The 6474-nt window shown below is 47.2% G+C and overlaps 1 long non-coding RNA gene across 1 annotated transcript in view; it reads left to right on the top strand.

The window, feature by feature from the left end:
- The first annotated feature begins 1674 nt into the window (after positions 1-1674).
- The window catches only part of LOC135258202 (uncharacterized), a 7851-nt gene continuing 3051 nt past the window's right edge, over positions 1675-6474 (top strand). Inside the window, exon 1 of the long non-coding RNA XR_010330902.1 lies at positions 1675-1835. This is a non-coding gene — a long non-coding RNA (uncharacterized LOC135258202). The remainder of the gene's footprint in view (positions 1836-6474) is intronic.

The following is a 6474-nucleotide window of genomic DNA, read 5'->3' as shown; positions in this document are numbered from 1 at the left end:
GTATATAAGATCTCTGCTCTGGTGCATCGCCAGCTGATCATGTGCAGCAGTTAAGGCCTGTGGCTACCGTTTGTTGTTGTTATTGTTTTGTTCCCTTGGAAACTGATCTCTGAGAAAATCGCCTGGCTCTGTGCCAACGGCTCCCCTCCCCCCCTGATTCATCCCCTCTTTTTTATTTCCCTTGAACTCTGACCGAGTTGTGGTTCATTTGAACATGGGATGCGAATTCATTTCAGCCCTCCTTCTATGTGTGTGTTGTTCCTTTGTAGTGAGAAGGCACACCGCGTACGGCACAAACTGTACAGTAAACTCCTTACATTAGAGGGGTGGGGGGGTTTGGGGGCAGTGCTCGCTGGTGTGATGCATAATAGTGTCATCTCAGTCTTTTAGATTATCTCCAGGTGAGTACACCTTGTCTCTGGCTCACTTGTGGTGTGGCCAGAGACAGTGTCACTTGAGAATGTCTTGGTCTTAACTCGCAGCACAGAACGCTACCTGTCAAAATAAGCGGCCTTGTGTGTTGACTCATTCCTTCCCTGTACCAGATCACAAAAAAAAAAAAGAACCAGGACAAACATCTTTGTTGGCTCGTAAGGTTTGTTCATTTCTATCTGTCTTTTATTATATATATATATATATATATATATATATATATTTAAATTGGTGGGCTTGTGTCTGAAAGGCTAGAGATGTTCACTGTGCTTTGGTGTGAGAGAAGTGTAGGTTGTTTGAGAGATATCTATTTTTGAGAGCGGTGTAGGCTGAGAGAAGGGAAGGTTTGACAGAATCTGAGGTTGAAAGATGTCATTCTGGGAGAGATGTAGGTTATAGAGGCAGATGTAGGTTGTGAGAGGTTTAATTTTGAGAGAGGTTTTGAGGGGTGTGGTTTTGAGGGAGGTGCAGGTTTGTGAGCTGTCAGTGTGAAGTCCGACCCCCCCACCCTGAGCACTCTCCCCAGTGAGGAGTACTGTTTTTAAAATGTATTCTTTCTTAAATTCTTTTTTTTTTTTTACCTTATGTACTTGCTATTTGGGTGTTCAACTCTTGCTTTGTTTGCTCTTTCTGTCCCTTGCCTTGCTGCTCTGTAAAGCGTCTTAGTGACAGTTCTCTATAAAAAGCGCGATACAAATAAAGTTGAATTGAACTGACATTGCAAGAGAGTGCGGAAGCACACTCCCCAACAGCCAAGCTAAACCCGAACCTTTAAAAATGGCATCTTGCACATCCACCAGCCCTTTAAAATAGATGTGCGTCATGAGCAATAGCCCCATGCTATACTAGCATCCTGTTCGAGGGGCACGGCACAGTTGTGAATCAGTTACTTCTCACCGCAGAATCTGGGACAGAATGCGATTCTATGAATAACTCAGGCTTGAATGCGTCTCCTCGATTAGGAACCGCACAAAACATTACATTTTCCAAGTGTGCAGTCTGCAAATCCATGGTCACGATCACTGCCTCTGTGCCTCATAGTAAATCTATGCGTTTTTATTGTATTTAATAAAATAAAAAAAAATCGGACCAAGGTTCAATTTAAATGCAAGGTGCTTTGTTCAGAAAAATACAATGTGGTATGTGTGACATCACATTTTTTTCTCAGTAAGATTTTGCTTTCACACACATAAAATTATATTATGTAAAATGTGCGCGCATTTTCATAATGTGTACAAAAATGTGTAACGCTTGCGGTGTCAAGAGTTCAACCGGAAACGGCTTAGCGAGTTAGCTCTTGTTATTGCACCACGCATTTCCTGAAAGCCTGTGTCCCACCGACGCCCAGGGGTGAGAGAGGGGGAGAGACACGATATCGACCGTGTCTTTGTCCCGCGCTTCGGGTGAGTCGGCTAATACTTTCTGTGTGGCTGCCTTCGTGATGTGTCAGACTTGTGAGTTCCAGCACGAGGCAGTCTGAAGCGCATTCTGTGTGACTGTTGTAGGCTTCCTGACGTGACGTCTCCACAGGCTTTCCATACTGGCACGCTCTCAAAGCTCCGAGTCCCATGACAGACACACTTGTCACTGAATCACCTAGTGCTCTTTTTTGTTGTCCTACCATAACATTTATGTGAGATCTAGCCTTTGTTGTATCCCCTTTTCTTGTGAAACATAATTATACCAATTTAAACATCCAGATTTTCACTGTACGACATACTTTTTAGTAAATGGATAATTAAATTCTTATTTTTTTTGTTTTTGTTTTTTAACGCATCATGTTTTATTATACACGGTTCGGACCCGTTTGTCCCAAGCTGGATTTGAAACAGAACGCGCCGTTATGCTGGTCTGGCTGCCTCGCGGTCTCTCTGGTTGCTGCGTGACACGCAGTGTTTTAACTAGGTAGTTGTGCCCGAGACCGCGTCAGATGTTCTTCTGAGAGGGAGTACACATTAATAACTTCTCACGCAACACACGATGAGGCGAGAGCAGGTCAGTCACGCAACTGCCACACTTGGGAAGGGGTCAGACGAGAGCCTGGCCGTCATGTCTGATTGATTCACTTGCCAGGAGGTGCTCAGACACACGAAAGGCACGGCAACATTCGCGTGTTTTGAACCAGCGAGGACGATTTACTCTCAGGGTATAAGATATCCTTCAGGCGCGTGGTCAACATCATGAAATGTAAATGTACACACATTTTAGGATTAAGGATGGCAATTTTATTCGATTACAATTTATTATATATTAGCAAAAATTAATATTAATTTTTTTATTCGTTTACGCGGATGAAACATAATGTATTTTATAAGTATGAATACTGAATACTGTTGTATTCATTTTTTAAAAAAACATCATAAAGACAAATCTTCTGTAATGCAATACTAAATATTATAAATGTGTAAGTGAGTTTAGTATATGCGTATTCATTCGTATAAATATAAAAACCTAACTGCCACTACATTGCGGGGAAGCACGGTATCCCAGTCAACAGCACAATTCCATCTGATGTCCTGGCCGTACGCGGCTTTGCTTCTGCACGAATGATTCGTGCATCCGCTTTTTACGCGTGGTCCCCCCCCCCCCTTTCGCGAGACCAATACCCAATACGCCTCCCCTCCTCCTCCCTCCTGGGGAATCTCTGTTTACGCACTTGCACGCGCGGCATAGCGTGCCTGACAGCGACGCGGCATCTGCGAGCCTCCCCCCTGCAGCAGCCAGCTCGCGCTCAAAACCATGGGGGCGCCCTGTGACTGGGGCTAAACACGGGTCACGGTATCAGAGCACACACGCTCACAGAATGTGGAACGGCCAGTGTACTTTAAATCAGCAGCAACTGCAACAACAACCATCATCCTCATCACCGTCATCAATCATTGGCTTCATCACCATCATACGTCATTGCCCATATTTATATATAATAGTAACGACCTGGCCTGAAGGATGCATTACTGGTGCCGACTGTGGTGTGCCCTTGCGTTTGGCTGATATATGAAGGTGATCAGGATTGATTAATAATCAGGGCCTTGCGCAGACTTTCTGAGGGGGTGTCGTACAGTTCGCTCAAAATTGAAAGGGCACGTGTGGTAAGTTAAAAAATAAAATAAATAAAATCAGTGCAGTCGAAAGGACACTTTCGCTGTGTCAGGGCAGGACCCACGTGCCTCTGTGTATGCTGGTTGGTGTCTGTCTGTACTTGTGCCGGTTGCAAATACGAGTGCCCAAGAGAGAGCGCGGTGAAAACGTACACGCTGTTCTCACGCTTGAGTTGCATCGCTGCGGGAGGTGCCACGTCGGAACGGCCTGTTTTGTGGCTATTGTTCCGGCTCCGACTCCGACTTCGACTCTGTTCTGACAGTGGGAAGACCTCAGCACTTGCAAAGTGTGGGGCTTTCACCGGGGAAAACGAGGTTACTTTAGGCTTGCGCGTGCTATAGTTACGGTGGTGCAGCTTTCATGTAAAGCAATACCGTGCGTGTACTAGGGAAGGCCTCTCAGAAGGAGGTTGCGGGATCGAGACATCAGGCCTTGTGTGTGGGTGTGGCAGGGCTGCTGAGCTATTTTTATTTTTTTTGCCGTCTTTAAATACCTCCTCGTCTGTCGTGGCTTCTCTGTCTCGAGCCTCGGGGGGAAGAATGTTAAAAATGGGAAGCCTTCTGAGGACCCGGTGCTGTGACACATGAGGAAAACGTTTTCAAGTCTCTGTCAGCCAGACTTTTTAGACAAAAGAGAGGAGCAATCACCTGTCCTCCACCACCTGTGTTGCAAAATATTAATTGGATGCTAATAAAAGTGTTGCAAGTTCAATGTACAAAAGTCCCTCCCCACCTTGCTCAGTGGTAATGGATAATCCACAGCTTCATTTTTCTGCAACCATGAGACCCTGATGCTTCTCACATCAAACGTCTGAAGCTAAGCAGGTGTGGGCTTGAGTAATGCTTCGGCTGGGCGAACGCCTGGCAGAAAAAAAAAGCTGCAGCAGGAAGTGGCATAGATCTACCAGCAGGGGGCAGTCTTTCCTCTGGCCCAGGCAGAACCCCCACGCAACAGAACGGGGAAGTGTTGTCCTTCAGATCCGACGTTAATTAAAATGATGCCCCTCACTCACTGCGATCATCGAAAGTCCTGTGGCACTTTTCACCAGAATAGCAGGGATGTTAACCCTTGCATATGTGTGTGTGTGTGCATGCGTTTGTCTGTTGTATATTTGTGTGTGTGTGTATGTGAGAGAGAGTGAGCACAGTGAGGTGGTAGAGGTAGGGGGTGGGAGGCGACCTACTTTAACTGTACTCTGCAGTTATCTGTTCCTGGCATCAATGGATATGCAAATAAGGTGTGTAGTTTGGTGACTGGCTGAGTCCTGGTCACATGACTGCCTGACAAGTTCAGCTACAGCTGCTGGCTGTGACCTTGCAGTGAACTGCAGCAATCATTTGCTATTGTTACTGTCTTTAAAAAAAGAGAAAAAAAAACCACGCTCCAGTTACTGTAAGTATTTGATTGCGAAATACTGTAATAACAGAAGTTTTCCCAGAGCAACTTCAGGACTTTCTAGCGCTGTTGCTGTTATATTTTAATGCTGAGATCAGTCTTGTCAAACAACTTAAAAGCTTTCCTAAGTGATGGGGTTTGGCGCAAAGGCAATGCGGAGAGAACAGTCAATGCACAAAGGAAGAATGCTAACCGCAGCGTGTGTGTGTGTGTGTGCGCCTGTGTGTGTGTGTGTGTGTGTGTGCGCCTGTGTGTGTGTGTGTGTGTGCGTGTGCCTGTGTGTGTGTGTGAGTGTGTGTGCCTGTGAGCGAGTGTGTGTGTGAGTGTGAGGATGTGTGTGTCTGTGTGTGTGTATGTGAGTGTGAGTGAGTGTGTGTGTGTGTGTGTGTGTGAGTGTGAGTATGTGTGTGTATGTATGTGTATGTGAGTATGTGTGTGTCTGCGTGTATGTGATTGTGAGAGTGTGTGTGTGTCTGTGCGTGTATGTGATTGTGAGTGTGTGTGTGTGTGTGTGTGTCAGAGACAGTGGGAGAGTGCCTCTCACTTTGATATCTGGTTTCCTGTCCAAGCATGTGTAGCACTCTGCTGTGGCCTTGCATACTGGGTGAGTTAAACTTGTGGGTGCTGCAGAAACACTCTCTTGGCTAGAGGACGCTGCAGTAACCCTAAATAAAACAAGTCAAGGCTTGTTTTATTTAATAGACAGGCCGTTTTCCATCTGAAAGGGCGGGGTTGGGGTTGGGGGGGGAGACATTTTGGGGTTTTCCCCCCCCCCAGTGAAGTATCCGCTGTTTTGAGTGTGTTTTATATTTATCTATCATCGTTATTTTTTCCCTGAAATGTTCACAGTGACCAGAAAGGCACTTATTTAGCCCGCCAAAATGCTCACTCTGAGCCTCCGTCCCCTGTCCATGGGTGGGACAGCGCGCAGCAGCGCGTTAAAAAAACCAGAAGGGGAGGGGGGGCAGAAAGGGGTAGTACAGGGGGTAAGATGGCACATACAGTCTCCAAAAACAAGACATCCACCCTTCTCCTCAGGTTCACTCGGAGAATGCTCCTGACAAACGACTTAAATCTTCACTCTCTTTCATTCTTTCCCAACACCCTGCCCACCACTCTGTTGCTCTCTCTCTCCTTTTTTCACTCCCTGCCTCTCCATCTCCCTCTTCTTTCCCTCCTTCCCTCTCTCTCTCTCTCTTCCTCCCTCCCTGTCTTTCCATCCCACTGTCATTCCCTCGCTCTCTCCCTCCCTCTCTCTCTCTGTCCCTCTCACCCTCCCTCCCTCCCTCCCTCCGTCCCTCTCACCCTCCCTCCCTCCCTCCGTCCCTCTCACCCTCCCTCTCTCTCTCTCTCCCTCTCTCTCTCCCTCTCTCCCTCCCTCTCTCTTGTGATGTTGCCAGATTGGAGAGAGGCGGGGCGTAATCCCCCCAGCCATCGGGCCAGACGTGCGATGCGCTGTCTGAACCCTGCATGCGTGCGGCAGGGCGGTCACGAGAGGGAGGGGCCTCCCAGTCCCGGGTCTGCCCCTCCCTCTCAGGGACTGACCAA

Source organism: Anguilla rostrata, chromosome 6, assembly GCF_018555375.3.
Source record: "Anguilla rostrata isolate EN2019 chromosome 6, ASM1855537v3, whole genome shotgun sequence".
Classification (NCBI taxonomy): Eukaryota; Metazoa; Chordata; class Actinopteri; order Anguilliformes; family Anguillidae; genus Anguilla; species Anguilla rostrata.
This window is presented reverse-complemented; position numbering and strand designations above follow the sequence as displayed.